General features: G+C 38.7%; 1 long non-coding RNA gene across 5 annotated transcripts in view; it reads left to right on the top strand.

Annotated features, from left to right (window-relative positions):
• The window catches only part of LOC102153396, a 153,004-nt gene that overhangs the window by 103,147 nt on the left and 24,734 nt on the right, over nucleotides 1–25,123 (top strand). Inside the window, exons 1-2 of one of the 5 annotated variants that reach the window (XR_005361137.1) lie at nucleotides 110–360; nucleotides 3,408–3,542. The exons of 3 other annotated variants lie outside the window; for them this stretch is intronic. This is a non-coding gene — a long non-coding RNA (uncharacterized LOC102153396). Of the gene's footprint in view, nucleotides 1–109; nucleotides 361–3,407; nucleotides 3,543–22,742; nucleotides 22,795–25,123 lie in introns of those variants that run through there. One more of the 5 variants, XR_005361142.1, reaches the window with a different exon arrangement.

The following is a 25,123-nucleotide window of genomic DNA, read 5'->3' as shown; positions in this document are numbered from 1 at the left end:
CTTCTTGAAAGACTGTGCTTTATTTTATTTCTCCACTTTCTTCCCACTCCCATAGGCTCCTGCCCACACCTCTCTACTCCAACTGCTCTATGAATGTTATCTGTGGCCCTTGGGTGCCAAATCCAATCAACAGTTTTCATTACTTATTTATCTAATCTGTCTACAGCTTTCACACTTTGGGCTAAAAATTTTTTTGGCTCGTTTCAATGGAACCATTTCTCCTCACTCTAGAATAATTTCTTCTTACTTTTCCTCTGTCCACACTCAGCTCCTGGTGCATCTGAATCATTTGTTCTGTGCTGTCCCTTCTCAGCCTGCAGATCGATGAGGTCTCCAAGCTGATGACATCACCATAAACTGGTAATTCCAGAATCTCTTCATCTCCCTCAGCTTCCTCCAGTTTGATAGACTCAGGTGCCTACTGAGCATGCAGCATAATTTATTGTAATTCCCTCTCCCCTAGAGTTGTCCTTCTCACTTCTGTTTGCCATATCTTGGTAAATAGCACTACCATCTATCAATCACCCATGTCAGAAACATGAAAGAGATTCTAGGTTCTTCTGTCTTCCAATCCAGTTAGGCATGAACTCCTGAGAATCTAAGAAAAGTAACTCTTCAAGCCGCTTTCCCATATTCACCTATCCTGCCTGGTTCTTTAGCTATTTGGCTGATTGTTTTTTAGCTATTCACTTACTGTAGTACAAAGGAGGCCATATTAAGAATCCTATAAAATATTCTTTGTTTGCTATAAAATTGTCAGTGGTAAGTTCAAATCTCTTGTAAGAATATCTAGAAATTTAGACCACATACTTTATCTTATTCAAAAGTCAGGATATAACAAGATACCACTTCACAGCCACTAGGATGGCCATTATCAAAATGAAGCAAACCAGAAAATAACAACTGGTGACAAGAATGTAGAGAAATTGGGACCCTTGTTTACTGTTAGTCAGAACATAACTACTGTTGAAAATATTATGGCAGTTGCAACAAATTCTAAACATACAATTGCATTTCTAGGGCTCTATATGTAAAGGAATTGAGAGCAAGAACTAGAATAGATATCTGCACACTCACACTCATAGTGGCATTACTCACAAGAACCTGAAAGTGGAAACATCCTAAATGTCCATTGACAATGTCCATTCACAAACTGATAGGTATGTCTGCACATGTATGTGGATCTGTATGTGTATATAAATATAAATTAGAATATATATAATATGTAGAATATGTATACAATGTATATTGCATATGTTCATAATGAAATGTTATTCAATTTTCGAAAGGAATGAAATTCTGATGCATGGTACAACATGGAAGAACCTTGAGGACATTTTGCTAAGTGAAATAAGCCAGGCATAAAATGACAAATGTTGGATGATTCCACTCATAGATAAGATACCTGGAGTAGTCCAATTCATAGAGTCAGAAAGTAGTAGTATGATGGTTGCCAGGCATGAAGGAAAGGAATAATAGTGAGTTATTATATAATGGGCATAGAGTCTCAATTTGGGATGGTGAAAAAGTTCTGGAGATGGGCAGCACTAATGGTTGCATTGGAATATGAATGCACTTAATACTGCTGAATGGTACACTTAAAAATGGTTTAAACAGTAAGCTTAGTCATACATATTTTACCAATATCTTATTCAACTCACGCTGCTATAATAAAATAACATAGACTGGATAGCTTAAACATAAAAATTCATTTCTTCCAGTTCTGGAGGCAAGGATGTCTAAAATCAAGGTGCCAGCACATTGGGTGTCTGGTGAGGCCCTGCTTTCTAGCTTGTAGACAGCTGCCTTCTTGCTGTATCCTCACAGGGCCAAGAGAAAAATCATCTTTCTCCTGTCTCTTCTCAGAAGAACACTAATCCCATTCATGACGGCTCCAGCCTCACGATCTAATTACATCCCAAAGACCCCACTTCCAAGTGCCCCTATATTGGGGATTTAGGCTTCAGCATATGAATTGGGGGGGGGGACATTCAGTTCATAGCAAATCACGATTTACAAATTAGAATGTATTTATCAGATTATTAAAAATTGTCATTCTCAAAATGTCTTCCTGTAGAGTTCCAGAAGTATATACTTTGTCCTCAATGATACAAGGGTGTGTGAACTTACTGAAGCAAGTGAGATTTTGCCAGAAGGGTAGGAGAGACCAGTTCTAAAAGACAATCAGAGATGTCAAAGAACACTCTGAAATTCCTGGAGAGAAAGAAATAGAGAATGTCTATACCTGAGAAGGTGACCCTGATGGGGGTGTCTATTCCTCCAGAGACTCCGATTCCTCTATTTGTATCCCTCTAGAAGCTCAAGAGGAGAGTGCGTGTTTCCCAGCTTGAGCAGAACTCTCCCTACTTCTGTTAAAGCAAGCGTGCATACAATGCAATCCAAAACAAAATGGGGTAAGAGGGACCAGTTTAAAAATACATGCATTTTTTAAGTAATTACAAAGAAATTCAAAAGTTGAATAAAAGAGAAAAGCAACTCAAGATCAGAACAAAGCCTCTGGGAGCTCTAACAGGAAAATATGTGTATCATTGGTGAGTGCCAATGTAAATACAGCACACAAACCCAAAGCTTATCTGTGTGGTTTCCATAGTGTCAATATATATATATGCAAAGCTGATCTGACTGCACTGAGAGCCATCAAAGGTCATGGAAGTAAAAACAAAAGTCAGATTGTCTGTGTGACAGCGAGTGCCAGGGTTCCTGGACATTTTCTCATTTCTAGAGAAATGAGCGAGAGGTGGCAGTAATGTTCTTTTCCTCTCTTTCTCTCTCTCTCTCTCTCTCTCTCTCTCTCTCTCTCTCGTCCCCTTCCTCCCTTCCTTTCTCCCTCTTTCATGAATTAAAGCATTCTTTTCTTTGAGTCCCAGGAAATGAAATTCAAATTTACAGTGAAAGGTTACCAATGAAATATATATTTGTTTTCATGTATAGTTGCACTGTAGTTAAAACGAGAGCTATTTTTTTAAAAAAATTGACCTGCTTTGGGAGGAGGGATAAATATGCACTCTTTTAAATTTTCTTTTGCTTGTCTAATCAGAGTAGCTTCAGATAAATGAATTGCACAAGAATGTCTGCTGTAGCAACACAGAATCAGGATGAGAGGAACAGCACATCACACATTTTTCTTCGGTCGTGCTACAGTTTGGGGGCACAGATCAGGAGGCTACTGAAATGTTAGGTGGATGTGGGTGACAAATTATACTAGTTGAAAAGGTAGCTGAACTCAGTGGGATGAGTTTGCCTTGGTATTTAGAAGTTTAAATAGCAGCTGTATACTGAGGATAGGTTTTTTGGGGAGGAGGAGGGGAGGTTACATTTTTTGAAAAGAGACTGTAATGATTTCCTGCTTGCTTAAAGGTAGTGAGTATTTATTTGTTTATTTTTAGGTAAGCTCTATGCCCAACATGGGGCCGGAACCCACAACCCAGAGATCGAGTCTCCTGCTCTACTGACAGAGCCAGCCAGGCATCCCTGGGTTTTTGTTTTTGTTTTCTTGGGTAGAAAAGTATGGAAATGAAACGGTGAGTGTATTCTACAAGCTTTTCTTGAATTATTAGTATAGGCTGTGCAGTCTGCCAGGTGCACTTGTGAGTTATTTGAAGCTCACATCTGTTGAGTAATTTCCCCAAGGTCTCACTGCTAATAAATAACAGGACATAGGCCTTTGTAGTTCTAAAGTCCATGCTTTTAGATCCTCACCTATGTTACTTCTCAGTTATATTCATTAGAAGGGCAGTGTTCCTCATTGTGTGTCCCTATACCTGGATACACAGTATACCTATACTCCTCCTTCACACCTAATTCTCAGACCCTATGCCTGAGGACTAGTGACTTCCTCACTCACTATAGTTCATAGTACTACTCCTATTAAATACTAATAACAATAATAATTTATCAATAAATATATCAATTCATCGACTGAAACTCTGCTAAGAACTTTGTGAGGAAAAGGAAAAAGAGGGGCACCTGGGTGGCTCAGTGGTTGAGTGCCTGCCTTTGGCCCAGGTCATGATCCCAGGGTCCTGGGATCGAGTTCCGCATCGGCCTCCCCAGAGAGAGTGTGCTTCTCCCACTGCCTGTGTCTCTGCCTATCTCTCTGTGTCTCTCATGAATAAATAAATAAAATCTTAAAAAGAAAAGGAAAATGAACTTTGTGAGTTTTATTTCATTTAATACTTTCAATGGTGCTTGAAAGTGGATGCTCTGGAATAGACTCCTCTAGGGTTAGATCTTAGTGGCTTTATTTATGAACTGTGTGACCATGGACAAGTTATTTAACTTTCCTGACTTTTCATTTCTTCATCTGTAAGATGGAAATAATAAAAGCATCTAAGTGAGCTGTTGGGAAAATTAAGCAATATAGAAAAAAAGCCAGTGTACATAATCAATACTGACTACAAATTATTAGAATTAATACAAATACTATTAATAATTTCACCCATCTGTAAAATCCCTGCCATGTTCATATAGCTCAGCTCTGAGGCCTCTTGTCTTGATTTCCTCATTTTTTAAAAATTCCAGTTCCCTGCCTAGAACTGAAACCTACTGTGGACACTAATCCAGTGGCTGGATCTTTTTTTTTTTTTTCTAATTAATCCTTTTAGTTACACTGAGCCACCCAGGTCCCCCCAGTGGCTGGATCTTTAGGACCCTGTGCTCTATTCCTGGGAACTGGATCTTGTTTCCTACATCATCAACTGCTGGCTGGGATGCTGCATATCACTGACTTCCAATGGAGCCAGGATGTACTACCATCTGATTTTTAATATCTCTATTGTCATCATCTGCCAGGAAAATTAGACCCCCTTAGCTCTGTCTTTGATTAGGCTCTAGTCCAAGATGATTCTTTACTAACTCCAGTTTTGTTTTGTTTTTTCCAGGGGCGGCGATTGATCGCCATACTAACTCCAGTTTAAACTGCTGAGTGTCTCCTATCTTACTCAATACTGCTTCTTGCTCTTCCCTGCTAGCTATCTTTAAAATTATAGTACACCTTGAAGTCAAACTCACCTAAGATTCAGCATATAATATTATAGTTACAGAGGAGTCAAAGATGAAAATATATAGTCCTGTGTTAAAAGAACTTATACTCTTCATAAAATTGAAAAAATATAAGACATAGGTAGCTTATATGCCCTCTTGGATACTGTTGGCCTTGCCTTCTCTGTATTCCAGCCATCAACTCCTCCTTGGAAGCTTCTATGGTATACCTATTCTATGTCTCACATGATTCTGTTGTCTGGATTGAACTAATTGCTTGTCTAAGAACATTGGCTTTGGGCAGCCTGGGTGGGCCAGCGGTTTAGCGCCGCCTTCAGCCCAGGGTGTGATCCTGGAGATCCAGGATTGAGTCCCATGTCAGGCTCCCTGCATGGGGCCTGCTTCTCCCTCTGCCTGTGTCTCTACCTCTCTCTCTCTGTGTCTCTCATGAATAAATAAATAAAATCTTAAAAAAAAAAAAAAAAGAACATTGGCCTTTCACTTGGGTTATCACTGTGTAGCCAGGTAAGCAGCCATACATCCAGAGTCTCTGGTTGCTTCTCTCATTTATGGGCTTAGATGAAACACTTCACCACAGGGCATGGGATCTGGCTTCCTGATCAGTCAGATGCCATATCCAGAAGCACAGGATCCTGAGCCAGTGGAAGCCAGGAGACCAGAGGGAGCCAATTCTCTGCTAAGAATTCTCTCTCCTCTTTTCCTCCCCTCCTTTCTCAGACAGTTTCCCAGTGTGCCTGAGCAGATGAAAACTGGCAAGTGATTGTCTTAGTCTCTCCATGGCTCATTATGGAGTAGTGACCAACGTGGTGACCTTGTGTTACCTACCCTTCTCACACGTACCTTCTGTCGCCCTCATTTTCACTGCCCTGGGATTGCATTTCCCATACAAAGTTTATCACTTAATTCATGCATCAGGCTCTGCTTTTGAGGAATGAATGGACGCCAGAGCTCCAAAATTTGAGACTCTTAAGCAAAAGAATGAAAGGGGAGTCATTAGGCTTAAAAGAAGAAAAGACCTAGAATAAGAAGAGTTCTTACATATCCCCTGTTCTTTCTGATACCTGACCATCATTCTCCACACAAACCTCCTCCCTGCACCATCCTCCTCCCCCAATGCACACTGCCCCCTACTAGAACTAAAATTATTTTGCCTTCAGGACTAGCATTTAACCCAGCATTTCCCTTCCACTGACTGTTTTGCCTAAAAGAAAAAAAAAATCACTTTAACTGTTGATAAATCCTTTCATTCCACAATTAGAGATAAGAAGCTAAAAATATAAATAACTGAATCAGTTTTAGCTATAAAGGATGACATCACACTCATTCCTGGTTAGATGGAGGAAGAGAGTGGCAGGGCAAAAATGCAGTGGGCCCTTGGAAGGGGACAGAGCAGCCTGGAGGCAGGACAGATGATTTTATCCAATTATGTGATTTGTTCACGGCTCTGCACTGCTCATCTTCAACTGAGACTAAGCAAAGAACGGCCGGACATGGCAGTCCTGTGGGGACATACATAGGCAAATTATAATGGAAACTATGATCAGATAATAGGCTTAAGCAGAGATCTAATCCATGATAGAATATTTATTAAAATTGGAAAGAATTCCATATGTGGAATGTCAAGTGTATTAAATAAGGGAATTATAATGCTGGACATTATAGAACTGAATGAGTATTATAGTTCAAATTTTGTCGCAACAAATGCTATTTCAAGGAAATCCTTTATGGAAGAAAATCTAAATCTAATCCTGGAGTGATAGTCCATCTATTTAAAATCAAGTTTGTTGCACTTTATCAGCCAAACACAGATAGGCTCTTAAAGTTCATTGTATAAGGTATAGTCCATAGGTGTGTGAGATACTAGAGAGGAAGCTCAATAAGAACGGATGATGGATAGTTGGAAGGCAGGCCGGCAGGCACAAGGAGCAGCCTGCCCCCCCCCACTCCTGGAAGGAGCCCTCCACTTTCTCCCAAGTGATGGATAGGTGACAGAAACCCAACTGGATGACAGGCACAGGAAAGGTTAATCTGATTAAAGCACATCATAAAAACCTGTAGATTTAGAAACTCTTGGCAACCCTCTCGGGTCCCCTCCCTCCTCAGGAGCTGTGTACCATCACTTTGCTATTGCTCAATAAACTTTGCTTTGCTACCTACCTCTCTGTCTGCTCTGCCTCTTCATTCTTCAGAGCAGCATGACCAAGAACCATGGGCACCGATGTAGGAAAAACCCTGTAACACTGACAGTGTTTGAAGTGAAAAATTGCAATCCTATGACGTTCCTAAGTGTGGTTATTATTAAAATCAGTTTCTCTGTATACACCCCAAAATTTTACTCTCTTCACTTTGTTGATTGCCTTTATTTGCCTATGATATTTCAGTTGTGTCATCAATATTGATGAACAAGATCATCAAATTATATATGTTGTTGTTTAAGCCTATGTGTGTTGTAGCTATTTAATATCACAAATCCCTGTCCTAATTAATCCTTTTAGTTACATCCTATTTTTCAAACATGTGGATGTTTGTTTAGTTGACTTTAGTTAACCTGACAGTGAGAAAAGAATATGCCTGCATCATATGAATGTCTTCCATGAAACAAAAGGAACCTATTCATGACAGTTAAAAACTCCCCATAGTCCCATAAGCTAATTAAAATGAAGTAGAGTCACACTAGGTAGCAATAACAGATTAATATTTAATTCATAATAACTACTTTTAGGAGCGCCTGGGGTGGCTCAGTTGGTTAAGCATCAGCTCAGGTCATGGTCTCTGGTCTCAGGGTTATGGGATTGAGCCTCTCCACCCCCATTCTGGCTCTGCACTCACTAGGGACTCCTTTGAGATTCTCTCCCTCCCTGCACTTGTACTCCTCAAGTAGAAAGTTGAGAACCTCCTCTGTCCTGATGACATAGAGAGAGACTGGAAGCAGGGAGTGGAGTGAGAAGGTTACCACAATGGTCCGGGAATTTTCTCTCTCTCTCTCTCAAATAAATAAAATCTTTAAAAAAAAAAATAAGATAAATACTTTTAAATTGCATTTTCTATGTTTCCACACCCCATTGGAAATAATCTATATTCCAAAATTCAGTAATATGAACTATTTTTCTATAGCTGTTATAAAAAGTATCAAAAATTTAATGGTTTAACACAATGCAAAGCTTTTATTTTATAGTCCTGTAGGTCAGAAGTCTAGTACAAGTCTAACCAGGCTAAAGTCAAAGTGTCTTCAGGTTTATATTCCTTTCTCTTGGTTCTAGGGGAGTTTCTACTTCCTTGTTTTTTCAGGTGTTGACAGAATTCAGCTCAATGTGGTTAAAGGACTGAGGCCCCATTTTCTTGTTGGCTGTAAACTGAGGGCCATTCTTGACTTTTAGAGGCCTTATATTCTTTGGCTCAGGGTCCTCTTCCTCCATCTTAAGAATCAGCAGTGGTGGGTGGAGTCTTTGTTGCTCATATCTCTGATTACAGCTGGAAGATTTCTGACTAGATTGGGCCCACCTGGATTATCCACGGTAATCTGGATGGACAATTTCCCAAAGTCAAGGTCTATAACCTCAATCATATCTGCAAATCCCCTTTTGCTTATGGAAAGTGACATAGTTACAAGTCCCAGAGATCCGGATGTAGTCATCTTTGGGGGTGATGGGGGGCATTATTCTGCCTACCATACATAAGGAAGCACGTGAGTGGGGGCACAGAATAATGCTCTAGGAGAGAACTGTGCTTTTCACATTTTCTTTTCAATAAAATCTTCTCCCAAACGTTTTCCCTCTAGATGATTTATAGCTCTTGAAATATCATGTATACTGATTTATAGTTCATAACTAAAGCCAACTGAAGAAAGCCTTCATCCTGAGGCATGGCTTACTAGAAATGTTTTCTGTTGCTAGAAGTTCTGTTGGCCTCTCCTTATTGGGTCACTATATCAACTAGCATAAAGAGCCTCCTGGCTCTGGACTTCATGGTCCAACATTTGGATCCTACAAACTGCCTTAGATGTTTAAATGGAACTAGAACAAGTCTCCAGAAGTATATGACTTGACTTGAGACTCCACTCCAAACCTTGGAGTATCCTATCAATGGAATGGGCTAGTTCTAGGCCTCTCTAAGCGGCTCAAAGTTACTTTTAGGTAGCCTCCAATGAGGATCTGATCTAATCCAGATATTTCAAAGTCAGACTTCCCTGGTGGTCATTTTTCACTTTGGTCTGGACTATCGATTTAAGTTCCTGGACTATTGTAGTAACCTTCTCACTCCACTCCTTGCTTCTAGTCTCTCTCCATGTCATCAGGACGGAGGAGATTCCCAACTTTCTACTCGAGGAATACAATACATTTCCAATAAGAGTGCCTCATTATGTACTTCTTCTCAAAACAAAGTTCTGTTAAGTTTATGAAAGAGTCCCAGACGATTCTGAATTCCCAAAGGTGGACCAAGTGATTCTAGAATCTGCCTTTTTACTCACTTTTAGGGGGCAAATGATTATAATAATAAAAAACCTTCTTCTTATCATTGTTATAACTCTTACATGCTGCTTACTATGTGCCAGATATTGTCCTAAGTACTTTATGTATGTTATAACTTATTTAATCTTCATATCAACCCCTGAGGTAAGTGCTATTATTAAGCCAGTTTTACCATTGAGGGAGAGAAGATTAAGTGACTTACAGTCATACAGCTGTTAAGTGACAGCTGTGATTTGAACTCAGATTCTACACTTTTGACTACTAAGTCAAACTCTACCCCAGCACCTTCTGTTGAGAATCACTGCACTACATTAACTATTCTGCTAAAAAATATTATCACATCCCTGCCTTTCAAAACTTTCAGTTTAAAACGTTAGCATAACATTCAAAGCTCTTTGTAATCCACCTCTATCCTCAATATTGAAACTATTTTGTTTTAATATCCCATCTCCTTACTAATTTCCCCTCCTTTTATAAATTACTGAGACAGGGGTGTTAAAACCTTCCAATATGCCTAAAACAAAGCTATTTTTAAAAAAAGAAAAAAGAAAAAGAAGACATTCTAATATCCCATCACATCTGCTTCTCTTCAATAAAGCATGTGTTAAGTGTCTATTTGAGTTAGGCTATGTTAGGTAGAAAGGATGTAAAAATCCTACAAACTGTAGGGAAATAGAGAAATAATTATAATAAATAAGGAAGGGAATTAATTTATCCAGCTTTTATGTGCCAAGCACTATTCTATTACACACATTTTATTTACCCCCTACTCTACACTGTAGATGGTCCTCTCCTTGTTTGACAGATGCAGAACCTGCAGTCAACATTGAGTAAGTATTTGAACCAAGAATGTGCATCTGAGATATGAGTAGCATAACTGTGATTCAGAGTCAGGCCCGTCTGAATCCAAAGCTCAAGGTCTCTCAACTATGCCAGTTTTTCAAATTGTTTCTTTCCTGTCAAGAATCTTATTATTGAAATGAAAATAAGCCAAATAGATCCACGTTGAGATGAAAATAAACCAAACAGATAAAGGCAGAACTGCTCTGATTAATCATAGTGTGAACGCTAGAGCTCCTTCCTTCCTGAATCCCTGGGTCGGCCCAGTTCTCAGTTTGAAAACCAATGCACTTGGGCAGCCCGGATGGCTCAGCTGTTTAGCGCGGCCTTCAGCCCAGGGTGTGATCCTGGAGACCCAGGATGGAGTCCTCTGTCGGGCTCCCTGCAGGGAGCCTGCTTCTCCCTCTGCCTGTGTCTCTGCCTCTCCCTCTCTCTTTCTCTCTTTCTCTGATGAATAAATAAATAAAATATCAAAAAAAAAAAAAAAAAAGAAAAGAAAAGACAAAGAAAACCAGTGCACTGTACGATGCTGATTTTCTCTGGTTTGATCTTTAAATGGTGTTCAAAATACAATACTGCTAGGGGTGCAACATACTTTGGGAACAAAAAGAAAGAAACTAGGACTGAACTTTATGAGAGAAATTGCCATAGAAAAGGTTACATTTGTGCTGAGCCTTAAGAATGGGTGGAAATTTTGCAGCAGGAGCATAAAGTAAAGACTCTTAAGGTAGACATGAAGGTATAGCTACCCTAAACATGTAGCTTGGCATTCTCATAGTGCATCCCCTTTAAAAAAACAACATGGGAGTGGGGAGGGGGTGGGGTTGGCGCCTGGGTGGCTCAGTAATTGTCTGCCTTTGGTTCAGGTCTTGATCCCAGGGTCCTGGGATGGAGTCTCGCATTGGACTCCTCTGCTTCTCCCTCTGCCTATGTCCCCGCCTCTTTCTCTCTGAGTCTCTCATGAATAAATAAATAAAATCTTAAAACAAAACAAAAAACCCAACGTGGAACCTTGATGCTTGGCCAGTGTGGTGTGGTGCAGAGATTAGATTGCAAGACAGGGGACTGAGCTAAGCATGCTTGGCTTGCCAATTTGGTGCCTTTTCACTTGTAGATTAAGAGGATTTCATGAATAACTGTCAAAAGCTCCTTCAAGCTGTAGAAGCATCATTCTGTAGTTCATGAATGATATCTTCCATTACCTTACATACAAACACATAGAGGAAAAACTATTGCAAGTGTCATGGTTATGAGCTTGGGCTCTGGTACTCACTTGCTCTGTGATTGAGAGGCAGATTCCTAACAATGCTGTGCTTCAATTTCCTGAGCTGACCATGTAGGGTTGCTGGAAGGATTAAGTATATTAATGCACATAAAGTACATTGCCTGGCATATATCAGGGATTCAGTAAGTGTTGACTGTAACTATATGTGTGTGTGTTTGTGTGTATATACATATACATATATGCACTTATGTGGGTAGAGCTTTCAAAAGATTCACAGAGTATGTGGAATATGTAGACTTTGAAAAAGCAATGAAACAAGAAAAATCTGATTTGCACTCTTAAACAAAAGCAATTATTTTTTTAAATGGAAAATGGTCTTTTATTTATTACTTTGACTTTAGTTTTAAAAAAGTAAAGGAATTGTACTATCTAATCCGTCCTTTTACTTTCTTATAACTTGAAGAGGCTTATTGTATTTTTTTTTTTTTGCTTATTGTATTTATAATAATTTATTTCCTAAGTGGAAGTAATCTATCCAACCTCTATAGCTCTGTATATAAATAGTTGCTTTGCCTTGATTCAACAAGAAAAATAAGAATGAGACTAATAGATGCCATGTATAAAATACCAAATGTATATAAAATAAAATTGTCATGTAGGCAATTTTAGGCACGTTACTCAGATTGTCCCATGTATCCTCACAACAATTCCTTGAAGTAGAAATCACTATTCCTATATTACAACTGAGCAAATGGAGATAGAATGAAAGACACTGCCCAGGTAATAGGATTGAGTGCAGAGCCAGAACTCCATCCTAAGTCCTGCTTTTCCAGTTGTGCTCCTTTCCCTACTCACAGTGTAAAACCCTCAGCTGCTTTGTGAGGAGAGCTTGGAACTGCCCTGAGATCAACACTCAGTCCTTGTCTATCGATCGTTAGTAAATATGGCTAATGATGAAATCTCCTGGGGACCCAAATGTTCATCAACAGACCAATGGATAAACAGAATGTGGTATATCCGTGCAATGGAATATTATTTGGCCACTAAAAGGAATGGAGTACTAATACATGCTACATCTTGGGTGGATCTTGTAAACTTTACACTAAAAAAGCCAGTAACACAAAATCATATGTTATATGATTCCATTCATATGAAAGTCCAGAGTAGGGAAATCTTTGGAATCAGAAATGATTTCTTAGAGCTGAAGGCGGGGTTGGGGGGAGATAGTAGAATAGTAGCTAAAGAGTGTGGAGTTCTCTGTGAGATGATAAAAACGGTCTAAGATTGACAGTAGGGAGGACTGCATATATGTATGACTATAAAAAAAACCACTGAATTGCATTCTTTAGTAGGATGAATTGTATGGCATACAAATTATATCTCAATAAAGCTGTTTTTAAAATTCTCTGGGAAACATTTTAAAGAAAATCTGATTTCTAGCTTCTGCCTCCCCCCACTGCCATGTCCACTTCTACCTCTAAGATTCCAATTTAATAACTCTAAGTTGGTTCTCTGGAAATATGTATTTTGTCAAAGGTGCCTTGAGTGGTTCTGATGATAATCTATATTCGAATATATCACTGCTTTATGGGGGTGGCTGGTGGGAGACGAAGTAGCTCAGGGTAGACGGGAGTCACTGAATACCAATATCACAAAGTTTGCTTGGGTACTGTTTGCCTAAAAGCAAAGTAACATTCAGTAAAATCTGGAAGAATGTTGTTTTACCAAAACATCCTGACATTTTTGTATACCAAGTTGTTTTTTTTGTTTGTTTGTTTGTTTTAAGATTTTACTTATTTATTCATGAGAGACACACAAAGAGAGGCAGAGACACAGGCAGAGACAGAAGCAGGCTCCTCTGAGGGAGTTCGATGTGGGACTCGATCCTGGACCCTGGGATCACGCCCTGGGCCGAAGGCAGATGCTCAACCGCTGAGCCACCCAGGTGTCCCAATACAGCAAGTTTTTTATTTCTTGCAATTCTGGTGATCTTCTTTTCTCCATTATAAACAAGTTCTAGAAGTTCTTCCTCAGGTGCTTTCTTTTTTCCCTTAAAGTAGCAGGAGTGTTTATAACGGAGTACCCTATTTTTGAGGGGTGGAAGTGAGGACTGAAAAAATTTACTTAATATAGAGAAAACATATTAATTCCATGAGGAGGCAGTATAATAAGAAGGAAGTAATGGACAATAGTGTCTGAAATCTTATATTTTAATGATAGTTTAGCTAAATGAGCAGAAAATACATTTGAAGAATTGACAGTGAACTGGAAGGGGCTGAAATAAATAAGTTTTTAATTAATGTTTAACCATATTTCATGAATTTAAGTATTTAGCCAGGTGCATTTCTGGGGGAACTTCTATTTAAATTGGGACTCTGAAAAAAAGACTACATTTTATTATTCTAAAATTAAAAATGCATTTCAGTTTCTTTAGAATGTGATATGCTTTTGCTGACTAAACAGCATTACCTCTTAGTAGAGGCCCAATTCTATAATTTGACCCCTCTGGCAAATTAAATGCAATTATGCAAACTACTAGGATTTGAATATAATCTAATTAATACGGTACATATGAAGTAGATAGTAATTTCCCTGGTTGAAAACTAGATTGCCTTCTTTCACATTTGAACTATGTTTTTAAAAAAACATTGTCCTATGTAAGCAAGACTTCGTTATCTTATGTATTCTATTTGCTCAGCTCTATGATGGACACAGTTAGAAAAATAAAGCCAAAATTGGAATCTTCCAATGATGACATTTTTTTCCAGAAATTTATAACTACAAATAGAATATTATATGAAACTAGGAAAAGAATCCATTTTGAGTTTATTGCTTTTCTCTAGTGAAGTATAAATGTAACACTACTATAATTTTTTTTCCCTTTAAAATTAGTGTTAAATATGATTTAACGGAGATAATTCTGTTCATTTAAATACAAATTTTTAGGAGCTGAAATTGACCTGGAGTAAATGCCTACCAATAATCCAATCACAAACTTTCTGAATGACATTTATGATTGTGAGATACAGTATACTATTTTTAAAATATGTAAATCACATTAGCATTAATCAGTACCACATGTGCACTAAGCAGAAATCAGAAAAGGTTTGCTTTAGAGCCCTGTCCTAAGAAATCTGAGGAAATTCCCTTTCATACAGAGGAAAAGGAAGCTTTTTCTTCCTACAAAACTGCATTTCATGTGTAAGAGGAGTTTTGGCTTACTAGCATTGAATATTAGTCTTTTAGACAAAGGAAATGTACAGGGTGTACTAAGGCTTCTGGTGTAGAATCGTCATTTCCAAGTGTGTGAACACAGCCTTTGCTCATTTGTTCCTTAGCTTCTCGGGGAGACTGCCAACAAGCATGCCAACTCTCAAGCTGTATTGTGCAAGGATTTCCAGCCCACAAAGATCTGGGCTTTTTTTCATAGGTAATGTCAATGTCATAAAGGCCTCTAAACAGCTGTTGGGGGGAACAAATTTAGAAGGTGGTGGCCTGAGTTAGATCTTTGTTCTATGTTAGAAGAGAAATGCTCAGTTTAGTGCATGAGGAGGAAAAAAGTTCTGTTAAGAATTCTAATACTATGTTTTATAATTTGCTTGTAAATCTGTAATGACAACTGGATCCCCAAGAAATAAAGAAACATTAGCTGTATTTGTGTTGTGAGTATATGTAAAGGTGCTAATAAATAAGCGTATTTCAAAGTGATGTTACCAGCTGTTATCATTATGCCAGAAGTTTCCCCCCATAGGCTGCACATCCCTGGGATGGGGAGTGGTAGCATAGAGTCAGCAAAGACCCCTGAGAGTGGGGTGGGCAATAATCCATATATACATGTAAATTTTTCTCAATTGAGTAATCTTAAAAATCCAACCACTGTAATGTGATAGGGGAACACTCTCAAATGTTCTATATTAAAAACAATAATAGAGACACCTGGATGGCTCAGCGGTTGAGCACCTGCCTTTGGCCCAGGGCATGATCCTGTAGTCCCGGGATCAAGCCCCACTTTGGGCTCCCTGATGGAGCCTGCTTTCCCTCTGCCTGTGTCTCTGCCTCGCTTTGTGTGTGTGTCTCTGATGAATAAATAAATAAAATCTTTTTAAAAAATAAACAGGGAAGCCTGGGTGGCTCAGCAGTTGAGTGTCAGCCTTTGGCTGAGGGGGAGATCCCGGGATCCGGAATTGAATCCCACATTGGACTCCTTGCAAGGAGCCTGCTTCTTCCTCAGCCTACATCTCTGCCTCTCACTGTGTCACTCATGAATAAATAAATAAAAATCTTTAAAAAAATCATCTCATACCTTGAACCTGCTTTACAATAAGCTAGGGTAGAATGAGTAGGTGAGGTATAGATGACATAACATTGGTCATGAGTTGATAACCGTTAATTAATGATTAATTAATGATGGATACAGGTAGATTTAGTATAATCTTTTAGTATAGCCTTCGCTTTCACTTTGTTGGTTTTTTTGAAATTTTCCCTTACAATAAATAACCTTAAAGTTATGATACCCCAAAAGTTTGAGAACCACTGCTTTATTTTTTAAAAAATATTTTATTTGAATTCAATTTGCCAACATATAGTATAACAACCCAGTGCTCATCCCATCAAGTGCCCTCCTTAGCAACCACTGCTTTATATTAAATAGTCAAGCAATTTGATTACAAATTCTTCCACCGGATACTCAAGCAGTCAAACTGTTCAAAGCAAAGATTAAATACATTACTAAAAACTAGATAAGAGATACATTGTCAGTCACTTGTTTACTCTGGAGGATCCAGATCCACTGTTTTTACACTTAACCTAATATTTCCAGAATTAAAAGGAGAAAACAGCATTCATAGATCTATAATGGATTATAGGATGTATGGATTGAGAGAAATCTAAAAATTAAGATGCTTTTTTCACTGTCATCTGTTAAGTCCTTTTTCATGCCTCCTTCTCTCTCTTTCTCTTCCTCTCCGTTTTTCCTCTAACACAGCGAAATTTACTCAAAGTTTAAAGAGAATGGCCTATTTCAAAATCGAAGTGGCAAACACAAATTAGAATGCATCCTTTTAGACTGTTCCTCACAACCAATGCGTCTTCGGCAACTGTTCTACTTTTCTTTAGCCTTGGCAAGCTATTCAGAACAACATTTCCTTCTTTTCATTCTGATGCTGGGCGATTGTTTGGTGCTGATACGACATTGGCTTTTCCCATAATTTAGCCTAGAGAGTTTTACACTAGGGAGTTCCAGTGTGTTTAGATTGTAAAGCTTTTTCTGAGCGCTTTTGTAATAGAACTCCATCTTCTAACAGCACCAGCAAAATTGTTTTAAATATTTTTTCCTGGGAATGTTCATTAAAATTCAGTTCAGTTTTAATGTAGATGGTTTATTATCATTTTTTCCCCCAAAGACAAATTGAAACCTGTAGAGAGATTGTCATTTCCTGTTCGATGTGTTGTTGTTCCTGTGTACAATGTCAGCCTTTTCATTTACGTTTATGCCATTCCATGGGGGTAAGTAACTTCCTGATTAGTCATTAGTCCACCTCTTGGAAAACTAACATAATCCAACATGTCATGTGAGTTATGTTAGGGGTAAAGAATTATGGGATCATGTGTAAGTATAAGAGAGTTGCCCTTTATCATAGTGTAGTGTATATATCACAAAATTGTGATAATTTTATATCAGGTTCTCATGTTCTTATTTCTTCTTGATATGCCCAATGAGCTGGTCAGTAGGTTTTATTTTTTTTAAGATGTTTATTTATTTATTCATGAGAGAGAGACAGAGAGGCAGAGACACAGGTAGAGGGAGAAGCAGGCCCCATGCAAGAAGCCTGACGTGGGACTCGATCCCTGCACCCCTGGATCACGCCCTGAGCCAAAGACAGATGCTCAACCACTGAGCCACCCAGTGCCCCAGGTCAATAGGTTTTAAAATGTATTCCTAGAAGAAGCAGGCAAACAATTGTGGGAGACACTGGATTCCCTGAGAGACAAATCTTTCAGTAGGTTATGTTTGCTTTTATAATGAACTGCTATGAGTTTGTGCTCTGAATAGAACTTCTGCCTTCTATAGTAGATTTTAGAAATATCTGCATTTTTAATGCGTATTAGACATCCGGATGTGTTCTGTTCCTATGGCATAATGGTCTCTAAACTTTCCAGTTCACATACACCATAATAGAATTTTGAAGAGGTTTGTGTCCCTCTTGCATGTTGTTACAGCTGAAAATTTTTATTATTGTAAGTACAAATAGTTGCAGAGAATGCAATTTTCTTCATGTTGTAAATATTCTATTGAAAAATATGGGGATCCCTGGGTGGCGCAGCGGTTTAGCGCCTGCCTTTGGCCCAGGGCGCGATCCTGGAGACCCGGGATCGAATCCCACGTCGGGCTCCCGGTGCATGGAGCCTGCTTCTCCCTCTGCCTATGTCTCTGCCCCTCTCTCTCTCTGTGTGTGACTATCAAAAATAAATAAAAATTAAAAAAAATTTTTTGAAAAATAAATCTGCTATATTACTTCTTTAATAGTAATTAATATGGTCTAAATACTGTAGCAATTTAGTGTTCCCACCATCTCCTTAAAAAGTAAATCGTTAAGGGGTGCCTGGGTGACTCAGTCAGTTAAGTGTCTGCCTTCTGCTCAGGTCATGATCCCTGGGTCCTGGAATGGAGCCCAGGGTTCAGCTCCCTGCTCAGCAAGGAGTCTTCTCCTCTGCCCCTCCCCCCTCTTGTGCTAGTGCTCTCTCTCTCTCTCTCTGTCTCTCAAATAAATAGAATCTTAAAAAAAAATAAAAATATTTCCTGTGACCATGAAGCCCAAACTTTTTTTGAAATAAGTGACTATTATAATTATTATTAATATTCAGTTGGTCAAAAAAAGTCATACCATCTGACTTCAAAGTAAACATAATTTTATTAGAAATACATCTCAATGACATGGATGTAAGATGAATCAGGCTTTAAATTTTTTAATTTCTACTTTTTTTCCCTTTTGTTTTGGGTCTTTTATTTTACAATTAGTGCTTGTTATTGCTTACTAGTATATTGTTATTAGTATAGTTATTGCTTATTGTTGGAATGAGACCAGTTTAGCATCAATAAATTCTATAGTTTTATTTTTGTAGTTGTAGATCCTAAGAAGCCTTATTCATATACATAAGTAGATAGCTCTGGAAGGAGGGCTTTTGTTTGTTTAAAGAAGAATTTACTGAGATGCCCGGGTGGCTCAGCGGTTGAGCGTCTGCCTTTGGCATAGGGCATGATCCTGGGATCTGGGATCGAGTCCCACATCGGGATCCCTGCATGGAGCCTGCTTCTCCCTCTGCCTATGTCTCTGCCTCTCTCACCCTCTGTGACTCTCATGAATAAATAAATAAAAATCTTTCAAAAAAAAAAAAGAGAATTTACTTAAACTCTTTCCATTGTTTCTGAGTCATATGGCCCAAATCACTGTGTATCTTCATTTAAAAATTGGAGATTTATTAGTGAACAACTTAATGAGGTCTTGAACTTGGCCACTACTTCCCACTACCTGTCTTCTTGGACCTTCTAAATGAGAAACTGAGATTTCAAAAAGATCTCAAAAGGCTCACCGACACCTCCCAGATCCCACTACCCTCTCAGCCCGAGTGTAACTCCTATTATTTGCTGCTTCTCTGACTAGCCAGTCAGTAGGCGGTCAGCAAGCAATATACCTGTTGACTCGACTCCTCCAGCTTGCATCGAGACAGAGGCATGGTGGCTTCTAGGTGACTCAGTGAGTGGAAGCTAAGCTCCAGATGCTGTTTCTATAGTGGAATGACAGTCTACATGCCTATCTTTATCTGTAAAATGTGGGTAATATTAATATCTACCTCACAGGATTGATTCAAGAGTCATTTGGGATGACACATGTGAGGCTTCTTGGGATATTTAAAACTGTTACACAAATATTAGTTGATCCATGTTGAAGGTATTTGAATATCATCTGTCCTAACACTCTTGGTCAGATAAATTTGGTCTGCTTACAGAAGATGATGCTAAGAAATGTACAAAAGGGGCACCTGGGTGGCTCAATGGTTGACCTGCCTTTGGTTCAGGTCATGATCCCAGGGTCTTGTGGGGAACCAGTGTCTCTATGTCTCTGCCTCTGTCTGTGTGTCTCTCATGAACAAATAAATGAAATCTTTAAAGAAAAGAAAAGAAAAGAAATGTACACAAATGCAGCCCACCCATTTGGACCTGTCACTGCTTCTTGTTCTCTGATCACTTGGTTCCTCAGCAAGGATCTCGTTAACCTCAGTAGGCCCCCCTTGCTTTCATGAGCGTTTGGACACTGAGAGTTACTTCTCCCAGCAGTCTCTCCTAAGATAGTCTTTGGTGCTTTGTCTCTCATTTCATGTGTGATATAGTGTTGTGCAAGAGGCCCTTCTATCCTCTTCCTTGGTCTCTTGCAGGCTGGACTGATCACAGACAACAACCCCTCCCAGGAGAAAGCAGATGGGATAAATTATGTATGCAAATAGAAGAGAATTTAAGTAGATCAGCCTGTTCAGTAAAAACAGTGGATAAAATTAGACTTTAAATTAAGGAAGTTTAAGGAAAAGTGACTAGAGGGATTTAACAACCGGTTGTGTGCAACTTTCTTTGGGCATTAATAATTTATTTTTCTTTAAATAAAAATATCGATTAGCAACATTTCCATGGTGAAAGATCAGAAGAATCAAATAATTCTTAACATATAATTTGTTTTATCTTTTTCTATTTTTTTCTTCTTTATTTCAAACTCATTTTGAGGGGCACCTGGTGGCTCAGTGGTTGAGCGTCTGCTTTTGGCTCAGGTCATGATCCCGAAGTCCTGGGATCGAGTCCCACATCAGGCCCCTGCAGGGAGGCTGCTTCTTCCTCTGCCTATGTCTCTGCCTCTCTCTGTGTGTCTCAAGATTTTGCCTCAGATTGAAACTATATAACACTGTTGCAGTAAATTCACTTGTGTGATATTGAGTAGAAAATTCTTTTACAGACTCCAGGGTCAATCAGTTTGCACCTTGAAGACAGGATTTGATGACATTTAATACCGGATAGCTTGATTAAAATGTTGGGAAAGGTTATTGAGTCAGTTGACATTTACTGTGTATCCACTGAGAGTATGACACTGTAGTATTTATTAAGTATGGGGCACTTTATGGATCTGAAAGACTCTTCCGAAGTGAGACTTATTCTAAACCTTTTAACCTTTACTTGTGCTTGGGTCAGAGGGAATAGTGACATCCAGTCATTAATAAAGAAGTGAGCTAGGGGGATGCCTGGGTGGCTCAGTGGTTGAGCGTGTGCCTTTGGCTCAGGGCATGATCCTGGGATCTGGGATCGAGTCCCACATTCGGCTTCCTGAGGGGACCCTGCTTCTTCTTTCTCTGCCTTTGTCTCTGCCTCTCTCTCTCCGTGTCTCTAGTGAATAAATAAAATCTTAAAAAAAAAAAAAAGGAAATGAGCTAGGGATATAGGGAATAATATGTTAGGAGACTAGACATAATTAGATATGGGTAACTCCAGATTAACAGTACAGTGCAAGAAATCTTATGGATGCTCAGTTAACATTTGTTGTCAAGGCCCTTCAGACATCCTTGCTTTTCCAAAATCTTTTTTGCAAACAGTACATTTGAGCTTGTCTGGACTCTGAAGTTCATCTCATAATATTTTCTCTTTACAAAAGGAAATACATTCTTAGGTCTTTTGAGGTTGTTGTTTTTTTACATTTATAGTTCCCCTATAACTTAAGTTTTCAAAAAACCTACAGTTGTTCTATTTTTTTTGAAATATTGTTATTGTGGTAAAATACATATCACACTAACTTGATCATTTTAACCATTTTAAATGTACACTCAGTGGCATTAAGTACATTCATGATGTTGTGTCGCTGTTTTTCTAGCTGAACAGAATTCCTAATGTGCCTGTGACAAAGATGGATGAAGTATTAGCTGAGAAGTAGTCACAGTCAGCTTAAAGGATAGACATCTCTTAATCACAGAATACTTATTAGGAGACACAAATATATACAATATATGAATTGAGTAGATCCTGAATACCATCCCAAAGAGTCAGGAAAGCCCCATAGCTATTGTGTAATATGCAGCATGAGATCTTTATTGGAATAGGATTATCTTATGTCAGGCCGACAAAAACTTGGCATTGATGCATAATTAATGAACTGGGAAATGGATTAATGAGATTTCTCTCTAATTAATGTTTCCCTAATATTTGGCGTGAAAGCAAAGCTGCATTAATTAGTAGAGTGGATGTTGTGTGTGTGTGTGTGTGTGTGTGTGTGATTGTGTGTGGGTGTTGGGTGTCTTCCCGTGGATGTAGCTTCATTTGCTGTGTTTCCCTTTCTTTGCTCTTACCCTCCTTCCTCATTTCCACTTGCTCATCATCCTTGTTCTTCTCAGGACTCCCATTATGTCTTTGTATGTGGGTGAAGAGGAAGGACTGACAGCTTGAGTGATTCCATTTTTAGATGGATGTTTGAGTATATATGAATTAATCAATATTTCCTAATCTGGGTAGTGAAAGCCCTTCCTTTTTCTTAGAGCAAAGAGAACATTATGCTCTGTGTGTGCAGCTTAACTACCATTAATGTTAATTAAATCATGCAGGCAAAGCCCCTTTCTTGAGTTGATAACATGCTCTAGTGTACATCATTGTCAATTATACATCAACTCTTTAATCATCTTGGGAAGCAGGAATGGTAAATCCCCCTGCTGAGCGAAAGCACCTCATGTAGGGATTATTGGCCAGCATTGGGATCTGAACTTAAAATCTTAATTCTTTCTTTCCCTTCAAACTTATTCTACTAGTGTTAATTAAGTCAAATATCCCCCTATGAAGTAAGCAAGTGTGTGCATGTGTGTGTGCTTGTGCATGTGTGTGTGCGTGTGTGTGTTTTGTATGGGATGAGGAAAAGGTGAAGACAAAGGAATAGTGAAGGGCTAAGAGGTGGAATATTTCTGCATTCATATTTGAGGGGTAAAAAATGTGTAGTTCATTTTTTCCAAAATCTTGAGTTTGAACATGTCTTTGCAGATTTAGGATCTTCCATGTGACATATAGAGTTTTGTTTCTGGACATGAAATAGCCACTGTTGGAAGATTTACTTCCTATGTGGCTAAATATTTCCTCATTCAACAGACATTCATGAAATCTATGATGATGATGATGCCGTCAAGGAGTTCTCTGACTAGTGGGAGAAATGGACACCTAAACAGGTACTTAAAAGTGCATGAGGGAGTGCCATTCAGTTTGCTAGAGCTTACATTCCAGCTAGAGAGAGATGAAAAGTAAAGCGGAGGGCTAGGGAGAGGCCACACCACAGGAAGCCCTGTGCCCCAGGGCTCCTATACTAGTAGGATAAAGAACTGCCATCACCAACAAGGGTCTGAAATGCTGGAAGTAGAGTTCTCACTCCCGGGAACAGTTAACTTGAGCCTTCCATCCCTTGCTTCTAGCCAGGCATTGAGTCTTCTGCTAGCACCTTGTGCATCTGCCAGCAGATTGGAGATGAGATGGGGGAGTGCCTCACATTTGCCAAAATCTATTGCAGTGGTCATACACCCACCTTAATGCCTGAATTCCCAGGACAACAATTAATAATGTCCTCTTTCACTCTTAGCAGTGTCCTGATTTAGACAATAAGTCGTATGATCACCCTAATTTCTCCTACATTCTATTGGTCAGGATTCAATCACATAGTCCCATCTGACTTCAAGGGAGGCAGGAAATTTATGTGATGGGAAGGAAAAAGCAATAGATTTTGGCAAATGTGAGGCACTCCCTGCTGCCAATGTGAAGGAGGTGAAGCTTTCTCCTCTGTACCAATTGCCTTTGAACCATTGCCACTTAAATTCTGATGTTCCTTTGAAACCTTCTGGTTTATTTTAAAAATTCATTTGAATTTTTGAGTTCTGCTCCATTATATGTTTGTCTATTTCTTAAAATAAAAAATATTGTGCTTTCTTCAAAAATCCTCACAAATAATGCTCCAGGAATATTTGCCATGGTTACTTGACATATGATCAACTCCTGGAACAGCTGTATGAATAGCCAGTTTGAGACACACACCACTGAACAGTCTTAGGCAGAAGAGTGAACCGGCCAGATTTTCATTGAAAAAGACCACTCTGACAGCTTTGTGGAGTGTAGATTCCAGGAGGCAAAGAGCAGAGAAGCCAATTCAGATTCTTATAGTTATCTGAGAGAAAGAAGACAAAGGATCTGATCAGTGCTGGTAGGGATGTTAAGAGATTAAATCGGGAGAGCTAAACCAAAACTAAATCACTGATAAATCTGACTACATAAAAATTAAATGCTTCAGCAAAAACATCCTAACATTAAGTTTGAAAGGTGAAGTACAAACAGGAAAAAAAAAATGGGCGACACACTTATGAATGATGAAAAGGTTGATTTCCTAATATATAAATGAGCCTAATATACAAATTGAGTCTCCTATGACTCAATAGGAGAAAGCATTCTAATAGAAAAATGGACACAGCAATTTGTCAAAGAATATAAATGGTCTGCAAAATGTTAAAGCCTTACTAACGACCAAAAAATAGGAATGAGGGACGCCTGGGTGACTCAGTGGTTGCGCATCTGCCTTTGGCTCAGCTTGTGATCCAGGGGTCCTGGGATCAAGTTCCACATAGGGCACCCCAAGAGGAGCCTGCTTCTCCCTCTGTCTATGTCTCTGCTTTTCTCTATGTGTCTCTCATGAATTAATACAATTTTTAAAAAAAGTTTTAAAAATAGACATGAAAAGATGAGAGCTATTTTTTATTATCAAATTAATATAGAAGGTCTCATAATAGCACACAATGTGTGTACAAGGTATTAACATTAGTGCTGTCAATAACAGTCAAAAATGAAAAAAATAATAATTTCCTTCAATGGGAAATTTGTCAAATAAATTCTGACATATCCCCTCAATGGAATATTATGCAATTACTACATTATTGTGTGTATCTATTTTAATTGAAATAGATACTCATGACCCACTAGTAAGTGGAAACAAAAGATTGTCAGACTCCTTGTGTAATATGCCTCACTTTCTGTAAAATTGTCTACACATATGTGCAGGAATGTGCATGTGTACATACAGAGGTATCTGTAAGCCTTTTCAACAAAATATTAAAACAGTGCCTATTTCTAGATGGTCGATTTCAAGATGATTTTTACTTTTTTTTTCTGTGTCTTTCTATATTGTTCTGAAATTTGAAAATAGACTCGTATCAATTATAACTGTTAAGTAAATAAAACTTTATTATTTGGGGGGAAGAAAACAGCAGTTCTTTTTATCCTTTGGAGTAAGAAATGAGGAGAGCTTGATGACTGGGTATAATTAGAAAGTGAAAGAGAAGAGTTGGTCAAGGATGACTTCCGGTTCTCTTATCCTAGCAATTCTCTGGCACTGGTTGAAGGGCAACCCTCCATTGCCTACTCTTTCTCCCCATTGTCGTTCCTTACACTTTTCAACTTCTCATCTTTCATTCTGCCCCTGCTACTGCTGGTCCCACCGTCGGGTCCTCCGCAGGCGCTGCC

Source organism: Canis lupus, chromosome 6, assembly GCF_011100685.1.
Source record: "Canis lupus familiaris isolate Mischka breed German Shepherd chromosome 6, alternate assembly UU_Cfam_GSD_1.0, whole genome shotgun sequence".
NCBI classification, from domain to species: domain Eukaryota; kingdom Metazoa; phylum Chordata; class Mammalia; order Carnivora; family Canidae; genus Canis; species Canis lupus.
Note: the sequence above shows the minus strand (reverse complement) of the source record. Positions and strands in the feature narration are given on the sequence as shown.